Here is a 22,647-nt window from a genome sequence, read left to right on the forward strand (position 1 = left end):
CATTATGATGACAACATCAAAGAAAGGAAGGAAACGTAGAAGAAAAGACACCAGGATTTTTTTGCATGTGGTTTTGCAGAGATGGAAAGTTTACCAAGATGAGAGGAAATACCATCAGTGATGCTATGGACCAAAAACCTAATTTTTTTCTCTTTTGCTTCAGAAAGTTTGTAGCCATCCAGGATTTTATATCTCAAAGCCAGTTATTGAGGTTGTGCATTTTTTATTGTTGTTGTCTTCAGGGGAAGGTAGATTTGTGTATTGTCTACATTATGTTGCAAAGAGATAGTGTGTTTTTGGATAATTTGACCTAATGGGAGCAAGCACATGGAGAAGAGAACTGGATCAAGTATTGAACCTTGGGGGACACCAACGTGAATAAATAGCATCATTTAAATAAAGATATGATGCTTTCATATAAAGATCATATGCTTCCTGTGAAGACATTTTGGGGCTTTCTGAGGGCTTGGACCTTGCTGATGAGCTCAGGGACTTTTTGAATAATCAGAATCTCTTTTGGTGCTTATTCTTCATTCTCAGCCCTTCACTGGTAATTTTGACACAGACATCTTAGAAACCTCATGTGTGGTTGTAATGAATACCTAAAGTATAATGAGTATATATCATGAGGCCCCCTGGTATATGCCTACCCTTGCTTATAGGTGAAACAACTATGATGGTCTTGTTCAAGGTGGAAAGTAACTCATTATATTCCCTTAGCCTGCTTCACTGAAAATAGTAGGTTCATGCTTTCTGTCAACTGTGAGCATCGATTAGTGTTTGGCTTACACTACCACATAATGGTCAGAAGCACAAAGCAATTATTTCCTGTTCCATCTAGGATTTGTGGTTTCATTACACTTTCTTAAACTAGTGTGCCTTTAATTAAACAGTCTGCTTGGTTAATATAATTTTGTTGCTCATGTCACTGCAAACGAAGAAAAGTTCATAATACTGTTCAACCTGACCCCCACAGCCAGGCCTAGAGAATAGGCCCTCCCCTGTTATGATTTATAGATGTTATCAGTGCTACGTGTCAGATCAGTAGCATTGGTGCTAACATACGAGCTAACAGTTAACATTCTGTGGAGCTGAAAAGTGTGTCAAACTAGTGTTGGGTTGGGAAATTATTTACTTGTGCGACTTTGGAACCCATTTTTGTCACCTAATCTGCCCAAAATTTCTTTTCAGACTAAACCAGTTTTTGCCACTTTTAGACAATGCCTGCTACTTTTTAACTGATTTTCACCATTGTTTTGCCCAGTTAGTGCCCCTTTTCATCCACTTAATCAATTTTTGCCACCTCTTAATGACTTTTCACCAATTCTCTGTCTATTTCAACCCATTTTTTTTTTTTTACCACTTACAAGCCATTTCTGCCTCTTTTAGCTTTTTAACTGCTTTTCAACCATTTTCTGCCCATTTCAACACATTTTACCATTTCTAACCAGTTTTTCACTTTTACTATTAGCCACTTCTTTTTTCTTTTACTATTTTTCTGCCTTTTTAAGCCAATTTTTGCCACTTTGTCAATTTCTGCTACTTTTTAACTTTCCTTTACTTTTTCATTCTGGGCATTTATACCCTTTTAACTATTTTTTGTCACTTTTTAAATTCCATTTTCCACCTATTCTCTCAGTTTTTGCCCTATTTTCCACTTTTTACCCTGGTATGCCACTTTAAATGATTTTTTCCACTTTTTAACACTTTTTACCATTTTTCCTGTCCAATTTGCCCCTTCCTTACTTAACCCATATTTATTATTTAATCCTATTTTCCCTCATTTAGCCTATTTTGCCACTTGTAACCCATTTTTGCCACTCTCATCTCTTTTCACCACTTATTTCTGCCAATATTTGATACTTCTGACCACATTTTTTTTAACCAATTTTTGACTTTACTTTGCAATTATTTTCCCTTCGTTATTTCAATTCTTTTTAATTTATATTCTGTTCTGCTGGCATTTGTACACATCATGGCTTAGCCATAAACTCTGACATTACTTTCCAAATAGTTTAGTTCAATATGCCCATCTACATTCTTACTATTACCAAAAAGTTTTTTCTGTTTTAAGAAAAGGGGTTTTACATCTCTAAAAGCTATATTGTACAACAACATAGATAAATATATAATTTTTTGTTGCTTTGATAAGAGTGATTATTATTCAGGTTAAATGTAAAACAGGACTTTGGTTTTCCTGACCTCCATGGGACCCCCATTGGCTGGTCCCCAGGAAGCTTTCCCCTTTATCCGTCCTTATGGGTGTCCTTTCCCAAAGCTTTTAAACTCTTCTGTGCTCAGCCCTTCTGGTAAAATTTTAACTGAGCAGATTTATAGAGGAGTGGCTTAATTCTATTTGTGTGAATTTTAATGCAAAGTTGAGATACTTTGAATAATTTGATTATGGCTTTATAAGAGGATTTATTTTGTGAATTATTTGTTTCTCCCAGGCTTTTAGTGCTTCTTATTTCTATAATTTTTCATTTTTTCTCTTCAAATTAAACTGAGATTTGATTTGATTTTGAGAACAAACAACATTTAAATGACAGTAATGTGAAATTATTTTGTAAGTTTTTATTGTCAAATGTTGAATTCTCATAATGATGAGCAATAAATGTAAACTTAACCTGAAACTATTCTGTGTTTCATGTCATCTTTCTTCCGCACCAATGAAATTCACAAATAGAGCTCACCAAAGTTTGCTTTGCTCCTGTATCATCCTCATCTCTATCAGCGATATAATATTGATTCTCATGCCTTTATCTCTGCAAACACTGGAGTTGTCTGACCGACCGCTCTGCAGAAGATTAAATCTTGTTTGCTGGAGACCATGGAATTATATGAATATGTAGTGTGAGTATGTGTGAGTGTCTATATCCTCCATTTACCTATACCATATACCTCACCAATACAATCCACCAATGTCCTTCCTTCATGCAAAAGTAGGTTAGCTGACACGGCAGTTACCGTGGCAACCAGCTCTTTGCTTTGCTCGTTGAAGAGTAGTTAGAGAGTGTGTTCTCGCAGACAATGTGCACAGAGGATCCTAACAGGGCTAGTAACAAGGTCAGAGAGTGTGTGGTAGGTCCATGTATTGCAGGTGTGCTTTCTCTGGGAAATGACAGGGGGGAAGAACAATTAGAGCTTTTTATCGTAAGAAAGTATATCACTTAGCGCTATTTCTCCAATAGAATTTGCACAGTAAAGGTAATCTATGTACTGGCATGCAGATATTACCTTTAGTTTTCCATATTTATGTTTTTTGTTTGTTCGTGGAGAGAGGTTTTGCCATGGAAGTCAGTGTTAAATATCAAAAGAAAAATATCCAGTATCTCATTTTTTCTCCTGTGGCATCAGATTCATGCTTGAAAAAAAAAAAACTGACCATATCTTCAACTTCTCCTCTCAGAGTTCAAACCTCCTCTGGGCTACTAAGAAAAAGCAAGAGGAAGTTTGTTTTTAATGATTTCTCTGCAAATTAGAGCCCTATCTTCATTAAACGGAGCAGTAAATTAGGCCTCCGCTGACTGCTATCTTCTCTGAGATGCAGGACTTTGATGTGGAGCTGAGGGGGGTTAAAATAGGGTAACCGGTCTGTGACAGCTGCTGTACTTCACTGAATCACCTCCAACATTTATGCATTTCAACCATAAGACTTCATACATACTTAATCATATTCCACCAGTGTTTTAATATTTCCGTGGATCAAGTGATCTGAACTTTAAACCTCAATTAGGTTCATATATTTGTCTCAGTAAGATCTCAGAAATATTTGGGGATATTATCGATTGCTTTAAAGCACAGAACATCCAGCCTCTGGCTATTTTGCTGAACTTTTACTGTTTATCGGAGGAAATGCAGCCTGACAAGACCCTTTAAATTATTCCACAGTCTAAGCTCATGAATAACGGTCATAGTGTGGGCCAAATCAGTTTCATCTGAAATCACTAAAATCATACTTTCATAAACACACTTTCATGTAAATCATCTTCTAGTGTTTTTTAACTCTTGTCCTTTGTAGTATCACAGTCAATAACTACCATTATCAACTGTTTTCCTTACTCTCTGTCGCCAATAATCTTCAGACAATGTCTAATGTCACTTACTGTCTTCACCCTGCAGGTGTTCTCTGTGCCTTATTTTTTTCTTGTCAGGCCTCAATTAAATTGAAATGTTTTTTGTCAGTACAACAGTTCTGATTACATGTAGATATGTCTGTCTTTCACTTTCGCTCTCTTTGTTCATTCAGCCATTGTTTGTCTTACTTTACAATTTCTTTTATTGTAGCTGTGTTGTTTTTTTTAAACAAAGACAGTTTTCTAACTGTTAAAATATAACAACAGGTAAAAGGTATTTTTCATAAATATTGTTTGTTGTACGTTCTCTTTAAATTAAAATCTTTATTTTCCTTGCAGGACTTCTTGAGGTAGCATGGGAGTTTTGCTTATCAAGCCTGTATGTGCTTCGTGGACTTGGAGAAGGTATATGATCGGGAGTTATGTGGGGGCTACTGTGGAAATATTAGGTCCTGAGGCCAGTGCGGCAAGTCGGGTCGCTGTATGGCCAAAGTGAGAGTTGTGTCTGCGTTCTCAGCACAAAGTTGGATAGATTACCGCTATGTGTTGGCCTCCTCCAGGGCTGCCCCTTAATCACGATTCTGTCTGTGATTTTCATGGACAGGATCTTGAGGTGCAGCCAGGAGGGAGGAGGGTTTCTGGTTCAGGGACCTCAGAATTACATCTCTGCTTTTTGCTGATGATGTGGTTCTGTTGGTTTCCTCAGCTGACCTCCAGCAGGCACTGGGGCGGTTTGCAGCTGAGTGCGAAGTGGTCGAGTTGAAGGTCTGCACCTCGAAGTCCAAGGCCATGGTTTTCTGCCAGAAAACAGTGGATTATTCTATCTAGGTGGGGAGTAAGTCTCTGCCTCAGGTGAAGGAGTCCAAGTATCTCTGGATCTTGTTCATGAGTAAGGGTAAAAGGGAGTGTGAGATTAACCGGCGGTACTGCTAGCATTGTGCTGGGATGTTGTGGGGAAGAAGGAGCTGAGCTGGAAGACAAAGCTTTAATTCTACCAATCGATCTAACTCCCAACCCTCACCGTTGGTCATGAACTCTGGGAATGACAAAAAGAAAAAGATTGCGGATACAAGTGGCAGGAATTAGTTTTGTCCTGAGGGTGGCTGAGCTCAGCCTTAGAGACAGGGTGAGGAGTTCAGACATTTGGAGGGGACTAAGAGTAGAGCTGCTGCTCCTTTGCATTTAAAGGAGCCAGTTGAGGTGGATAGGGCATTTAAACAGGATGCCTCCTGGACACCTCCCTTTGGAGGTCTTCCAGGCATGTCCAACTGGGAGGAGACCTTGGGGAAGGCCCCTGCTTGCTCAGCCTGCTACCACTGATTATAGGAAGAAGATGGACGGATGGATGGATGGATGGATGAATATCTCAATCACAAAGAGAGTCTCATTGATATTCATAATCTTCGGTGACTGTAGCTTAGTGAGGAGTGTTTGGCTATTACCAAATTGGAGAGTTAAAGGCTCAATCCAGCTCCTGCAGTCACATGTCAGTGTGTCCTTGGGAAAGACACTTAACCCCAGATCGCTCCCATTGCAGTGTCAGTGGCATGTGAATGTGTATGGATGAGTATGAACAGGAATAGTTAGCACTGATGGACACTCCACAACAGCCTTTGCTATCAGTATGTGAATGTGGGGTGTGAATGGATAAGTGTGACCCGTAGTGTAGAAAGCACTTTGAGTGGTCAGACAACTATCATTCAATCAAGAGACTTAACATGAGACAACCAAAATTTCTTTTAAAGTTGGAAATGTGAAATGTCTTTGATGGATAAACTCCATCGTTATGTCTTCATGTACTTTAAGGGGTAGTGAGGCAGACAGCAGGATAGGATACCCCAATTTGGAGTCTAGATACTGTTGGTGGTGATGGGAGGATGTAGCATAAGATGAGCGGTACTTGGGGACCTTGACTCAGACACTGATGAGATGATTGAAAGTAGCAATGAAAAGATGCAGGATGGCATGGAGGAGCTGGACCTGGACACTGCTTAGATGTAAGGAGCTGGCTGGGGTGGAGGAGAGTTGTAGCAGTGAAAAAAACTGAAAGACTACAGAGGAGAGGAGCACTGATTTTTAAATATAACTGCAGCAGAATGGGATTGGCTCAGAGCTTAAGTGAGTGGACACCCATCCATGCTGATTACCAGAGCAGGAAGACAGAGCAGGGAAATGGAGACATGTGAATGATTGATTATTAATATATTATAAAAGCTCAGGTCCTTTTACTATTTGCCATTTTCTAAGAGTTTTCTTGTCCATGATAGGCAGCAGCATATTTAAATGTATCTTTCCCTAATAGAGTAGATTCCAGGCTGCAGGGCTTTACTTTAAACCCTTTCTCTAATTCCACTGAACACTTTGGGAATAGAAAGGGGCTGTGAGTAGGTGGAAGGGTCAGTTTTCTTCAAAAAAAAAAAAAAAAAAAAAAGTCAAATGATCAACATTTTTAATGACAACTAATCTCTGAATTTCCACAGTTAAATGTGATAAATCTTTTTGTTGCATTTCAAAATTCCTACTATTACAACTGTTTTTTTGTTTCATTTTGGGGGGTTGGTGCTATCTTAAGTGGCTTTTTTATGCAGAACTGCTTTCATTTAGAAAGAAAATACAGATTTTCAGGTAGATCAAAATTTATAACATGAACTTAACCAAAGAAAAAGAAGTTGTCATGGCCACAAATTCTCTATTGGACTGAGGGCTGGGCTTTGACTCAGCCACTCCAGAACATTGTTTTTCTGCTGTTGTTTTACAAGCCTTCTGAGCAAGCTGCTTAGAAGCATCCCCACGGCGTGATGCTGCCACCATTGTTCTCCATTGTAGGTGAACATCCAAGGGGGTGAATAATTTCTATAGGTACTTTGTTTTAAATCACTGTGGCAGGGAGATGTTGTGGTGGCTTCACCAATTTGCACTGGCAGGCACAAAAAAAGCCCTGCAGATTAGAAAAGTTTGTTACAAGTTTACTAAAGCAGGGATATGTTTTCTGACTGGGTTGTAGAAAAAAGACCAAAGCTCCCAACGCTTTTTAACAAAATAAAACTGAAGAAGTAAAAGGGAAATGAGATTAGTATTGCCCTGTAAATGAGGATATGTCACTGATTTTGTCTGATTTAACAATGCAATCTCATACTTCCTGGTATACAGGAACCAAAGACCTGTGACACTGAAAAGATGCATGCAATCAACCAAACATCATCACAGTCAATAAAGCCATAAAAGAAGCTGTCTTGTTTTTGTATCAAAAGGAAATAAAACTTATTTTGGAAATTAAAGCCCAACTGCAACTGTCTTTTTCAGCTGGAAAATATGAATCCAGTGAAGGATGACACATAAAACATAGAAGAAGCTGGTGCATGTAGACCATACACTTTGTGCTGTTTAAAATGTTAAAGACAAGTATCAAATATATCAGCCTGACTCTGTGCTTCAGTGTAGTCCCTTAAATTTAAAACAGCAGATTGCATATGTAATTAATGATCATGCAGATTTACTACATCATGAATGCTTGTGCACATACACCTTGTACTGTAGACTGTAACTTGTTTAATTATAATATGACTACATTCTTTATATATCTGTTTCCTTGCTGCATATATTTGATAATTGGAGAAGCCCGCTGTGAAGTATGGGATGTGTAATCCTTAATCATTTCATGTTATGTTGCCTAATCAGATAATCCCTAATCTCATCATATCTGATCTTGTTCCATCTCTTCTCTGTCACATTACGCCTCGTGTATCACAGCTTCCTGCACTGTATTGTCTCATCTATTATGAATGACACATTATCTCACATATCTTGTTTTCTTCTACTCCATTTCACTGTATGCAGTTGTTTTTGTGTTTTCCTGTTCCTCCATCCATCACATCAAACACAGGTTTGGCTTAATTTGTGTTTTTGTCCGGTGTGTGACCGTGCAGCCATCATTCTCTCAGCAGAACTCATCAGTCTTCTTGTTATCCTCTCTTCATCCTCCCTTTATCCTCTCTTCTCATCTAATCTCTCCTCCTCTCATCCTCCTTTTCAGTCAGGAAGCCCCTGGATTGACATCAATGAACCAAAAGAAGAAGAAGGATGCAGACAGGATGACAGAAAAAAACGAAAGAAAAAAGAGAGACGAGGAGAAGGGGTAGGGAAAGGAGAAGGGCACAAACTTAAGAGAAAGTAACAAAGAAAGAGAAAGTGACAGAGAGAAAGAAAATATAAGTAAATATAAAAGACAAAGTGGGACAGAGGGAAAGACAACGACGGAGCGACAGAGAGGGAGAGTTAGTAATTACAGGACTGCTAGTGTTTTCAAAGCCCCTCTTTTATCTCACCCTTCCTGTGGCTGAGAAAAGGAGAAGCAGCGGAAAGAGGGAGGAGGAGAGGAAGACTCAAGTCCAAGCTTTAGTCGGTCTCAGACAACAGGCACCAGTCATCAACACAGAGACACACTCTCACTAATTTATAGCTGCTGTTTCAAAGACATTTTATCTTCTGAATCTAGATGTGTGTGTGCTTTTGTCTGTGGTGGGCTTCATGTGACATACTTTTAGGGGATTTAAGAAGTCATAGTTTTGTCAGTATGCAACTTTCCCTGTAGGAACAATAACACTGTTAACCATATACTCTATATTGTGTGTCTGCTATATGGGTTTGCTACTTTTACCACTAGAGATAGACACATCAGTAATATTATTAAAATGAAAGACATTTATTTACATTATAAAGTTAAGATTCACCACATCTTACATATTTTAGGCATCAAATATTCAGATTTTTTCCCAAATGAAATGGTTTCTGTGTTCCAGAAGAGTAGCTTCTTTATTATCCATTTATTTAAACAAAATTGTAACTCTGGAATTTGAGCTACTGCACAAAAAGACAAAGCAATTCTGAAACACCAATTTTGACTTGTGATAAGCAGTTTTCCCGCATTATTTTTCAACTAGTTATTAAAAATTAATCGTCAAATTCAGTGGTAATGTTTCGTTTTTACTTGCTGGATTTGAAAGTGATTTGAAAGCAAACTCTGTTGCTCAGTTTATGAGGAATTCTCCTTCAAAACACCGGGCCACAGATGACAATGGCAATTAAACTGGACCAATTTAAAAATGTTTATCTACAATGATGGATAACATTTACCACTTGAAATCTTTCTTTGTTTTGTTTTGTTTATTTTATTGTTTTCTCCCGACCCTCACTTTGAGAACCATTGCTCTATATGGGATCAAATATTGAGCTCTGCTAGTGAAACATCCAGGAGGATGAAGATCAGAGCTTACCAGGAGTGGTAATAATGCACCTGTGAGTTTTCTCTAAAGCGAGCTCAAACTGGAATATTTTCACAGAAAATAGCACCAAAAACAACGAACCCTAAAAACAAATCCTCAGGGCAGAAAGTCAGCAGTCTAAACATCTACAACCTGTTGCATCTCCCTTTGATGCATTTAATCTCCCTGTAGACATATTTAGAGACCACCTCCTCAATAGAGAAGGTCTACTGTAGCAGATTCCAGGCTGTAGGACCACTGTACCTGAAGTTCAAGACAGACTTTGAGAACAGAAAGCAAAAGCAAATTTTTTTGACTGAGTCACAGAGGGAAGACAGAGGGAAGACTGTAGCTCCAGAATAACCAGTTTGGGCAAGGTCCTTAACTCCTGGAACACCTGTCTATCTGTATGTACATCACTTTGGATAAAAGCATCTGCTAAATGACATTTTAACATTGTAACATGAGGAATAGACTTCTGAGAAGCTGGGAACCAATGAGGTGGCATGGAAGAAGAGACTGAAGTGTGCAGACTGAAAAGCAGAAGACCTGTGAGGATATCAATTAGATGTTGATTAACTGAATGGAGGTGGCTGGGGTGGAGGAGGGTTGCAGCCTCCACACAGAACAACAGGCTGATTGTGGAAGAGACAATGACAGATTTAAAATCTGACAGGTGCATGAACATGGGTGCAGCACAGGGGGGAAAAAGGGTACGATTACCCAGGTCCACAGTGGGGAGCGGCCCTTGAGAAGCCTGTTTTTCTTTCTTAGTAATTAGTGTCATTGTCAAATCAAAAGCGACTAAATGAATTGGTCAACTGACTGGAATTTCTATCAAATGAAGTAAAATAGAATAATGGGGGGGGGGGGGGGGGGGTATGCTCCTCCATTAAAAATGTCCAAATGGTGCAATCCCACACTGTGAAATGATGCAAGTAAAATTGATTAACCATCATAAAAATACTGCTCATAAATGAGGAAATTATGGTTTAAAAAATACATTACAATGCATAGATATCAGTAAAAGAAATGCAACATTTGTTGCTCGGCTAGCCAGTTAAGGGGGGCCCTTTATTCTTTCTGGGGGCCCACAATCCCTAGCAACGCCCCTGTGCATGATGATTGGTCAAACGAGGATGTGGTAGAATCTGATTAGCTGAGTACTTAGGAGAGTGAATGCCTATAATCAGCTGATCATCAGAGTGGGAAGAGAGAAAGAATGGAAAAGGGAGAAAAATGAATGAATGGTGACTAAAATATGAGCAGAAACAGTCTTCCTGATTGAACTTTTGCTGACCTCCATTAATAGCATATGGTTGTAAAAATTATCACAGCACTTCAAGACTTGCCCCAAGGCACACCACTGTGCATTGCCAAACCATTTAAGAGCCACGTGTGTACAGTTTCCAAAGATTTAAGACACGAAGAAAATGCATGCATGTATGAAACATCAGAAGTCTTTTCGTTGCATCAAAAGAAAAACAAGAATTATATCTGAAATAAAAACTCAGTTGCAGCTTTAACTTTTTTAACAATACTATATATTCTTCACTGAAGTATGATTTGGGGGGAGTATTGTGCAGTGCTTTATTTTTTCTCTAATTAAACAGCCTGATTGGATGTAGTTTCTTACATGAAGGAAGGATCATACTCCATTTTAAAGTGTAATGAAAAATACTGCAGTAGAAGTCTTCTATCTAAAGATATTAGAGTGAATTAAAGCCTCTGAAATCCTGGTTTTTAGCTTTATCACACTGTATTGGAGATAATGTAGACTGAGGTCTATTTCATTACGGACGCTAGGTGGTGCAGTTGAGTCGTAGCCCGCAGCGCGTTAATTGTCGCCTCAGACTCCGGTCTACCTGTGACACGTTAATCCGTTTCTCATTCAGGGCGGAGAAAACTTCGCACTTTTTTCTCATCAAGGAGGAGCCTGCAGACACACCGACATGCACCAAAGTGGAGGCTGAGACACAACTTCAACTTTGTGGAGTAAAAAACTCACAGACAGCCAGCCAGATCCTCGGCGATGCTTCTCCGACACCACGCGAGAGATTGATCAGCGATCACCAGGACTGACTTCCGCCGGCAGAGCCCGCAGAGCGGCGGAGAAAGCAGAGCAGTGAGCCCCCCTCGCTGAGCTCCAGGTAAGACGTGTGAGCAGCTCCAGCTCTCAGGAATGCGAGGACGGATTGCTGCAAGACTTCGGGAAATTCCTGAGCAACACTTATTATGCCAAACAAACATGTGCTTTACGGTCATTTTACATGAAAGAAAGGCTGAAGAAGCTGTTAAAGGACATGTTGGCTAAATGCTGAGGATGCATGCCAAAGGAGTTGAAATAGCCTAGATTTGATTAATAAGCGTACAGTTACTCAATTTGGTAAAATGTGTAAAAACGTGAGACCCCCAAACACTTAACACTTCAATCATTTTTCACCGGCGTATTCCACCTAACTAGAATAAGCTGCATGTCTGGATACCGATTTGGAAAGTTCTAAAATATTGATTATATTTCTGATATAACTTTTACATGACTGTAATCCACATGTAATGTTATTTGGAGCAGTGTGTGTGTGCTTCCCTAAACATATCCTGAAGTGTGTGAAAGGTTCTGTACATGTTGCTGCAAAGTTTGTAGCCCAAGGTGGAAGAAATGTGAATGTTTCTCACATCACTAGCTTCACTGTAAAGCTTGGGTTAGTCTGTGACAAGGCTTTGATTTTTGAATCCCAAACATGCAGATATAAACACATGACTTAACTCTCTTGTAGGTAGCAAAGGATTTTGGGTAACTGAACAACCAATGATTTGCTATGTCTTGGAGTGTGCACTTGAATTTGGGTTATTTGGAGAAAGTGTGTCTCTGACCTTGCACACCTTTCTTTTTCTGTCTGCATAATTGTTTTTTTTGGTGCCGCCTGGCTGTCCCGGGCCCCCGGGGGAAGTCCTGCCCGCAGACAGGCAGCCCGGCCCGGCTGGGGACATGCCGGGTCCTGCCGAGCCTCTGAAGTCTGCTGGCTGACTTTGAACTGTAGCTGCTGGAGGTGGAAATCAATCCGTCTCTATCCCCCTCCTCCTCCTTCTCTCTCTAACTCCTTCTATCTCTCTATCTGTGTCTCTCTCTCCCCCTGCAGCCCCCAGCACAGCGTCTCCTCTGCCATTGAATCTTTCATGTTCACAGGTAGACACAGAAGACACAGAGAGGGAGAGTAACTCATCTTCAAAAGGAGTTCAGATGATTTCTGAGGATTAAAGGGATGAAGGTGTAAAAAGCTCACAAAGCCAGCGCCTATAGTCATGATCATCCTTTACTAGCCTGAGGTGAATAGATAATTTGTTTACTTACTCACTTAACGCTGCTTGGTACTAGAATTTACACAATGACCCTGTTTATCCCAGAGTGATGTCATAGAAAGGAAAGCGTTGTGTTTTCTTGTGAAAGTTATCGTTGAGATTTATGTCACAGCTGATTCTAATCCACACAGCGTTTCCATTTCCCCTGGTCGAATAATTTATAGAGCTCAGGAGACCTGTTAGGGTCCAAAGTTTCATAATGCTTCACACATCTGAGAGGAACTTCTAGTAAACATGTCAGAGACAGTTTACTCATGGAAGCAGAGTTATTCCAGCTCATTAGGTTATTGTATTAATGTACGTCATATCAGCTTTATGAAGGGTTTTATCCAAACTGCTTCAACTGAACTATCAGCATATGCACAGCTTTCTGTCTTATGTACAATGTGATTTTTTTTTATGTGTGAGAATGTAAGACTTTAAGATTTACAGGGCTAGTTGAGCGATCCAGGAGTAGATAAATCTCAAACACAGTGTCAGGTTGATCCCTACAGGGATGCTGACAATCATGTTCAGAGTTTTTATCACATCTGGAATAAAAATGCACAAACTTCTGCCATGGATTGAGGCATCTGAAGTCCGGCTTGGCATGCATGCTGAACCACTAAAATCTGCGCCTTGAAATGTAAATTACTCACAGTAGAAAAATTTTAAAACGTTCATGTGTAAATATGTTTTGCTTGTTAATAGTTCATCCTGATTAAGAAGGTCATACTTCACTTGAAATGTGCATTGAAATCAACAGAAAAATGGCCTTTAAGTGTTATTTATTATGACAGCTGTCAAAAAGATATGAACTATAATTTTCCAGTGAAATAATTGTTGAAGGTTTTGGTGACACTTCATATAAACCCTACCTCTACAATGCATTAATACCATTGGATTAATTGATTAATCGTGGCTAAGATACACAATTACTGCACTAATTTTTTTAAACCCTGATTAATTGCATGCTTTATTGTCCCTTTCCACACACACTGGTTAAGGCACGTCAGTGTCTCCCTGCAGCCACAGTGATGTGAAATAAGTCCACCACTGCTCCTTTATGTGTTATTTCACTTACGCTTTAAAAAAAGTCAGACAGCTCAGTGGACAAGTCAAAAGTCACCTGAAGCTTTTTAATTCTACCTTTTTTCATTTTCAATCCATGACAAGTACCTTTTTTGTGGTTAAGTTCATGTTATAATCTTACATCTATCAGTTAAAGCAGGTCTGTATCAAAACTGGAATCAATTACCCTTAGTTAAAGACTGGATAAAAATCCAAAAGGGCACAAAATAGTTTAAAATGCGAACATTTAAGTATATGCATCTATAATGCTGTGTAACTGCAGATATAAGCAGTCATGGTTATTTATAACTAATTCTTTATAACAGCAATCTTAACTAGTAATAATACCATTGTCTATAATGAATAATAAATGTAAAGTGATAATGTTTGCATATGCAGTTATAAGTATTTATGAATATTCTGCCTCTTTATAGTAACACTTGTCATATACTAAATACCTTTTTCTAATGACTTTGAAGGTTGAAAATCGATACAAGATATTTACCGGCCACTTGTTTTTGCATAGATCAAACATTTCTTGTGCTTGTATTGCATTATTGTCATTCTTTAACACATTATAGGAACTGTTTTGTCAGTAAAAGTCACTGTAAGTGGTAATACATATGCTACGTAATGTCATGAAAATGACTATGCACACTGTAGCACAATTTAAGCATGATTATAATTGTAATAGATGCTGCAATTTTAGTCAGTTAAGATTACTGTTATGAAGCATTAAAATATGCCTGTAACTATGGTTGTACAGTATTATAGGCATGGTATAATCAATTCAGGTGTATGAATGATGTGTTTTAGCACATTAGGCTTAATAGAAAGTGTTTGCAAAGTTTCAATACTTTACAAACCATGAGTTTTAAAATGATACAGTCTCTGCTATTTTAATGAGCCCTTATTAAAAAAGTACAGAAGCGTAAAAAAATGACATGTTTTGAACCAGAAGTTGCCTCAAGATCAAGAGAGAGTACTGTCTTGAATGTGGAAAACATGTTGTCAACATTTTTGGACAAGTTAGACAGCAAGGAGGAGTTTGCATGCAATTTTTTGGTAGATAAAACTGGAACTTACCCAATATTGTGTACCTCAGACTTCTGTTTATGATGCTGTGTTGTTGAAACAAGTTTAAACAGATTGTGACGACCCTACACAGGAAAAACTGGAGTGTTGAATTCTCAGTCTTATTTTAGAGTTAATGTTAACACTCAAAGTGGAATTTTAACTCCATTCAGAGAAAATAGCCTTCAGTGTTGGGGTTATCTGATAGTGCTGATGCATTCACTGTTAATCTAATTATGGAGAATCAGTTGATCTAAACTCTGTCTGCTGCAATTTCAAATCTGGGGGATGGAGTTTTTCCATTATGCCTTGGTGCAGAGTGTTGATGTTGCCTATTGGTACAGTGATCACTCCTGGGATTCATTTGTTTAAGTTTCTGGTGGATTATTGTTGGTTTTGATGTGAAACACTTCTGCACCATGAGCGAAGTTACCAGTATATACAAAGTTGGTCACTTCCTGACAGTGGTAAGGGGATGGTCTATAATGATGGAGAAATTGATGACTGTCAACTCAGGGCATATTCTAGCTCTGTTTCTGTCTCATTACTCCATGGTTGCCGTAAGACATCTCACATTGCCAGTTTACAGTTGTGTATCGTGAGTAGGCAATCTATTTACAGGGGAAGTCCTTTCCTGAAGTGTACGTCACCCTGAGGATGCACACTCCCGTATAGTAGTTGGCTATACGTACGCTTACAAATTGGTTGCGAACTGCCATTAACTCAGAGAAGATGAAATGGAAGTTCGCAAATAACAACTTGCCGCTACATTTTAGGATTTTATAGAAAGTCTGCACATATTTCTGATTTTTTTAAGACACCAGTTTCAACCCAGTACATGCAAGAAGTTTCCTGAGAGGTATCGAGGGCAGTTGGAGCAACAGTGTGGCATGCAAATCGAGACAGACACTCAGACATACAGACATGCCAAAAGTTGCCAAAATTAGATTTGCATATATTATCTAAAACCATGGTTAAAAAAAAAAAAACACCCCTATTAGACACTTTATAACAAGGTATTTTAGTAAAGATGCCATGTAAACTTATTTTTTAGGGTTTTGCAGTAAAAAAATGTAATTGATGTTCATTTTCTGGGTGGGGAAGAATAGTTAGGAACCACTGCTGCAGACTCACTTAGGCTGAACACCCATATTACTCTACTAAAAGAGGAGACAACAGGCCTCTACCAACAATTTACTCTTCATTACTGTGCTCCAAATTGCTCATTATCACCAACCTCCTTCCATGCTGCATTAGTATTTTTTGCTACACACCTCGCAGTCACCAAGACAAACTGTGTAACTTAAAATAAGGTGAATGTACTTCAGGTGTCCCCGAGGGGCTTCCGGGAGGTAGCTGCATTTCATTATATTTTAATTAACATGCAATAATCTCAGCAAAAGCAACATAAAAGGAGAAACAATCTTTTTTAATCATAGGTTTCACTCACACCACTGTTATTTCTCCATGCACAGTGCAGACAGTTTAACAAAGTGTTACTAAATCAACGGTTGAAACCTCTTCGCACAGAGGCCCTGGGGAGCAAGTGTAATCAAAATGAGGTTTGTGGTCTAATTTGTGTCTGCAGTTCTTAGGAGTCAACTTTGGTTAGTCATTTTTTCCTTCAACACTGAGTTTGATAATTAATGTTTTAAGTTGTGGAAAAATAGAGATACTGAATTGGTTCTAAAAACTTTTTTTAAAGGTTTGTTCCTGAAGACGATAGATAAATTGAAGTGTGCTGTGCTGTTAGCTGATTTGATGAGTAACTCCCTCTTATGTTGCTGATTTGATCCCTAAATGCTTTTTTTCAGGCTCTGTTAGGGAGACAAGTGGGTGAACAGGAAGTTGCTGAGGGGTCATATTGTTGGTATGTAGACCTTTGAATCATAAGAGAATGGATTGGTCCATTTTTCTGTTGTGAATCTGCCTGTGTTTGTATTTTATAGTGTTAATTTTTAACTCTTGTGGTGTTATTTTAACACATTAGAGTGTACCTTTAACACAACAATGTGTTTTTTTGCTTGTTTTGGTTGTAAATTTAACTTGTTTTCATCATAAATTCCTTACCCATCATCACAATATAACTTTCATACTTTGCTGAGATTGCCATCTCATGTCTCATGGCACAGAGGAGTTTCCTGTAGCATAAATTGAGTAATGTGAGATTCTTTTACCAGGGCTATGCCCTTGATGAAGGACAGTGAAATACTCCTGCTTCAGCTTCACTCATTTCCATCTTAAATTTTCAAGACTGAGATATCAACACACCAGTTTTTGCTTTGTGGGGTAAGCCAAACGCACCTGTTGACTCAATCCCAATATGCCCCCTACCACTTAGCCTTACCTTTATGTTTTGTAATTCGTGTCTAGGGGTAGGGTGTCCCAGTTCTTGTTGGAATTGTGGGTGAGGGGAAGTTGTGAGGCCACATAACCCTTCGAATTGACACTTCAAATTGAGTGAAATGGGAAATCTCCTCGAGCCTTGTGAAAAACCTGCTAGATTCGAGAGAGGGGTCTGGCTGCAGACCATTCATTTGTGACAGCCACTCTGACAGACTGTTCATCTGAGAATCTCAGGAATGGAGTGCCGTGATTTGCTGGTACAATAAATTTCCAGTTTTAGATATTTTTTTTTTAAATTAAACTTCATTCATAAACAAAGTCTGGCAGCTACATTCATGAAATAGCCACATTGCAATCATTACAGACCAAGCAACATTCCATAGATAACATAGAGAAAAAGGTCAGGATTAAATGATGTAAATTCCCATTTTAGAAGTAATTACACAAATGTTGGCTTGCTTTATTAGCTTTAGCTAAAGCTAACAAAGCTATGCTGGACACTTAATTTTTTGCTAGCTATTTGATTAATGTTAGTACATAAGGCTATGTAGCTAAGTTAGTTTTAGCAATGTGAGCTCAAGCTAACATAGCTATGTATATAACATATCTATGTATCTATGTAGCTTACATAGCTGCTTTTTGAGCTTAACTTTGGCTACATTAGCTAAGTAGCTCTGTTATCTGTAGCTAAGTTAGCTTTGGCAATGTGAGTTTTTAGCTAAAGTTAACTTAGCAATGTAGATAGTGTAGATACATGGCTTACATAGCTTCTTTTGAGCTTAGCTTTAGCTACATTAGTGAAGTAGCTCCAGCATTTATGTAGCTTACACAGCTAACAGAGCTACGCCTGCTGTGTTCACATGTTTTCATGGAGTGTGAGCTTGTTTTCCTGCAATCAGACTGTTTACTTGACTTTATAAAACATTTTGTAATCAGGTTTTGCAGGTCAGGTTTTAACTTTTAACTTTTGGTATCCTAACCATTACCTCAACATTTACCATAACCCTAAATGTAAGTTTAAATCTATTTTATTTTAACAATTGTAGCGTGTATATTTCCATTCTGAGATATACGCAGTCTCAGATGACCGTCTCAGAGTGTCCATCAGAAATGAATGGTCTGTCTTGTCTTGAGAGATTTGAAAAAACAACAATCTTATATCATAATGTTATGTTGTTGCAATGCATTGTGGTCCTTTTGATTTTGAACAAACATTTAAAGAAATTGCCTATAATAGAAATACTAAGTATTGTTATCTTATTTGGTTACATAATGCTGTTGACGACTACTGATGACGTATCAAGGGCTTGAAAATCGTCCCGTTTCATGGGTAAAGATGTCATCATTACCTCTTGTAACTCTATTTCAGGGAACAAGGAGGCGCTCAATAACAAGTGGTATGGTTTAAAGATAGGGGCAAGAAATGAATTGGGAATATATGTACTACATAACTAGTTATTTGTTTTATTGATGCCGTAAGTGTAATTAGATACCTCTGAGTAGAAATCAGAATAGATTTGGGTTTTTGTGATGTGAAAGCCCATTACAGCAGTGTTTTTTGTACAAAAAAAACTCAGCTTAACAAAGGGGAAACTAAAGGATTTTACTGCCTACAAGAAGAAAATTTGTATTTACACACTTTGACTAAGGATGTAGTGTTTTTCTGCAATCCCATTATTGTAGGTTAGTAAGAAGGTAGCAATAAACACACAGATTAATTTCTGTCACTGATAAGACTTCCCACCTACATCCATTACTAAACAAACAGAGACAGAGACGGGGGGGAGACGTTCTGCCCCTGCAGAGCTAACGAGGGGAACAAGGGATCAGGGAGAGGAGACGATGAAAGACAGATCACCGGCAGGCAGAGAATCAAAGAAACCTCCTGACTGACTCGAGCTGGGATAGGTGTGTGTTTCTGAAGTGTGTGTGTGTGTGTGTGACTTCTTTTCATGTGCCCTGAGTTTGTTTTTCCTGCGCACAGAGTGGGAAGCTGACACTAAGTCTGTAATTAAAGCAATCAAAAGATGAAGAGAGATGAAGAAACATTATAGGCGAGTGCACACACATGTGCATATACACTTTTTATTTAGTGCCATTGATGTTAAATTACTGGAGGTGTGTTTGTGCTGCTTGAAAAAATCTTCTCATTTGTTTCTTTCTCCATCTTTTCAGACACTTCTTTCAGTGGAATATGTCTAACTGAATCATGGTCTTTAGTTGACATTTGAGCTGTCGTATCTCGGTGTGTCCCAGTTACCTGTCTGATTTGTCAATTCTAGCTAAAGCATGTTTTGACACTCCCCTGCAAATACATTTCACACTGATAAACCGTGATGCAGCAGCAGGAAGGAAATGAGTAAATGGATGTTTAGTCGGCAGATGAGAGCCAGCTGCCGTCTGAGGTTTGTGTCTGTCTCCAAAGTTGGAAATCACTTTAATCATGGGTTTATTTCACATCAAAGTCAGATGGGAATCATGTTGCATATTAGACTTATCTGTGTCTGCCTCATTTACTTTCTGACAGCAGAGACTTGATGGCTACTTTGTCCAGTGAGTTGGACTTTCATCAGCACTGATAAAGTCTTACTAGCCTTGAAAAGTGTCAGGAGAATTTGAAATATGTCAGTAAGTGTTAGCCTGATTAACAGAATTGGGATGCAGTAATTTATGCATACTTTTGCTGCAGTGCTTTCTCTCTCTGTGTAGTTGTTTTTGGAAACTCTCAGTCTGATTCTTTTCAAGGTGAAATCAGTTGGTTTCATTTGAGTGACAGCTCTGCTGCCTCCCATCTATTTACTCCCCAGCTGCCTCCAAATGGTAGAAAGTAGACAAAGTGCCAGCAGCACATTCCTCCATCATAATTCACTGTTTAAAAAAAGAGACAGACAGGGTACTTATAATTACTTAAATGTGGATTGACAGTGGATTGGCCAAATTCTTGAACACACACTTGGAATTATTATTGAAAGTCGGAGCAGAAGCCTCAGTAACACTTGACTTACGGTGAGCTTTGATGCTTTTCAGGCAGAATAGGAGAAGTATTTTTACATGATTAAGACCACTGTACAGTTAATGACATGGTATTACCCCCAATGAAATCACTCGACTTCTTTCCCAGAGTATTATCAGATTACTTTCTTTGACTTATACCCTGATATTTCAGAAATCATTATTATTTTTAATATGTCAGAGACCTAGAGTGACAAACCTGATATTTAGTGATGAAAAGAGAGAACCAATGTGTTTTAAAGCCATGCCTCCAGACTACATTAAGGAGAACTCTGGTCTGAGCACTGTTTTTATTTCTATGTAACTATAAAGCATTAAAATAGTGTTGGTGAGGTTTTTGTATTTTGTGCCCCTCACTCCTCCCAAAGATAGGGTTGTTGGCCTGAGTAGAAAAAAAATAAAATAAAGTAATTAATTAATAAATGAATGCTATTTAAAGTAAAAACATTTATATATTTTTTACTTAGTTTTTAATTTTTTTACCAAACAGTTGAATATTCTGGTACTGTTGGAAGCAATGAAATGTTTTTTATATTGCATAATTCTTAGAGATGTAAAAAAAACAAAAAAAACAGAACACTGATGTAAATATAATAGGGGTGTGACGAGACACCTCACGAGACAAGATTTTACACTTTTTTTTTTTTTTTTTTGATTTTGAGAAAAAATACTTAGGTGGATAATATGTCCTTTATACAACTGAAAGTCCTAATTGCGCAGCATTCAGGTCTGTTAAAAAATGATTAAACTATGCTCTTCAAATCAGACCTTTCATTTTAATAGACTAACACATCTTTAATTTACTACACTTTGCACTCATTGCTACAATTACAATAACTATATTTAATATCATATTTAATTAAATATAATAAAAGCATTTTGATTATTTGAAAGTACTTTAAGCACTGTTTACAACAAACTGAAACATAAAGAGCTGCATCAGTAAAATCAAATTATTTCTCATCCTCTTTAAGGACATCCATATTAAAACACTTAAAAGAAATATTCCTGTCAAAAACACATTTGCTTTAATTTACAGAAATACATTATTTTATCGTTTTGTGGTCTTTTTTTCTCATATGAGCTTTCACAATGTTTGACATGATGCACAGATGATCGTGAATGTTAATGTGTGTGCGTTGGTGAGCGTGTGTCTCTGCTCTGCCTGCTGTCAGATAACAAACATCAAGGTATAGCTCCTGTTAATAGCAGCTCCCTTCCTGCCAGAGCTATACCTTGACGTAAACATGAGAGGCTTGCTGTTAGCATGTCATAGGAACAGCTTGTCATGACCGTCTTTTTTAAACTAGAAAATGGAAATAAAGTTGTGTGAAGGCTGTTGAGGGTTATACTCACATGTAAGGACTCAACCAAAGTGATGAGTAACCACATTAAGCTTGATATTGACCTACAAAGAGGAATGAAGGCCGGGGGAGCTAGCTGCTAATGTTAGCTGCTCTCCACACAGCAAATTGGACTCACATCATAATGGCCGACACTATGACCCTGTGATGAATTTGTCTGTTCTCTAGGCATTGTCTCCTCTGTGGAGTAGTCAGTTAAGCACAATTTAAATGGGCGTTTAGCTGGATAAGGAAATAGACAGCTGGGAACATCCTTACCCATGACCCAGATATGATAAGACTGGCATGTCATAGAAGTCGTTGCATCATCCGCCTACTTTGACACCCCGCCTGTGTTCAACAACTGTTTCCTGACGCCTACCAAAAGACCTGCATATTGTCTTTATTTCTTCATTAACCAGTGTCAGATTGTTTTTTTCCCCTCTGGGAGACCTTCTCTTTACATACAGCGAGGCCAGCTAACACAAAAAACAGTATTTAGCTAGGCTAACTTGGCTAATTTTCCTCTACCATGTTTTTACAATCATACCTCATGTTCTATTTGAAGGATAGCCAGTCCATTTTTTCCTTCTTCCTGAGGATGAGCCCACAATTGCTTGTTCTTTGTAGTTTTCTTCTTTTTAGAGGAAAAAAACCACCAGCAGAGTGTTTGTCGTAGCCATATTGTGAAGGCAGCAGATAATATCACAATACCAGCAAAGATGGGTGGTTAGCATAGCATAATGTCAGTCTGTAGGCCAAAAACGGACGAGACTTTTGTTGCATTGTCTGATATGGTGCCGTAGTAAGGTTGTGTACTCTGATCTGGCTATTTAGCTGTTTTCAAATGTGAAATACATCTGGAAATACATGCTAAAACTGTCAAAATCAGATTAAACTCCTGGGTAGAGTTAACGGTTAAAGTAAGGGTAAGGATACCAAAAAAAAAAACAAAAACAAAACAAACAAAAAAAAAACAGACCTGCAAAAACTACAAAACATTTAGTAAAGCTGAGTAAACGGTATGCTTATAGAAATAAAGCTTGTCCTCCATGAAAACACTCTAACCTAGGTAAAATAACAAGGGCTTAAAGTAATGAAGCTACGTTAGCTTAGATTAGATTA

The 22,647-nt window shown here is 38.3% G+C and overlaps 1 protein-coding gene across 1 annotated transcript in view; it reads left to right on the top strand.

The window, feature by feature from the left end:
* Positions 1-11,360: 11,360 nt before the first annotated feature.
* Positions 11,361-22,647, top strand: part of edar (ectodysplasin A receptor) — a 55,867-nt gene continuing 44,580 nt past the window's right edge. Inside the window, exon 1 of the mRNA XM_041807651.1 lies at positions 11,361-11,487. The gene's annotated coding sequence lies outside the window, so the exon portion shown is untranslated. The remainder of the gene's footprint in view (positions 11,488-22,647) is intronic.

The sequence above is a fragment of the Cheilinus undulatus genome, linkage group 15 (assembly GCF_018320785.1).
Source record: "Cheilinus undulatus linkage group 15, ASM1832078v1, whole genome shotgun sequence".
NCBI classification, from domain to species: domain Eukaryota; kingdom Metazoa; phylum Chordata; class Actinopteri; order Labriformes; family Labridae; genus Cheilinus; species Cheilinus undulatus.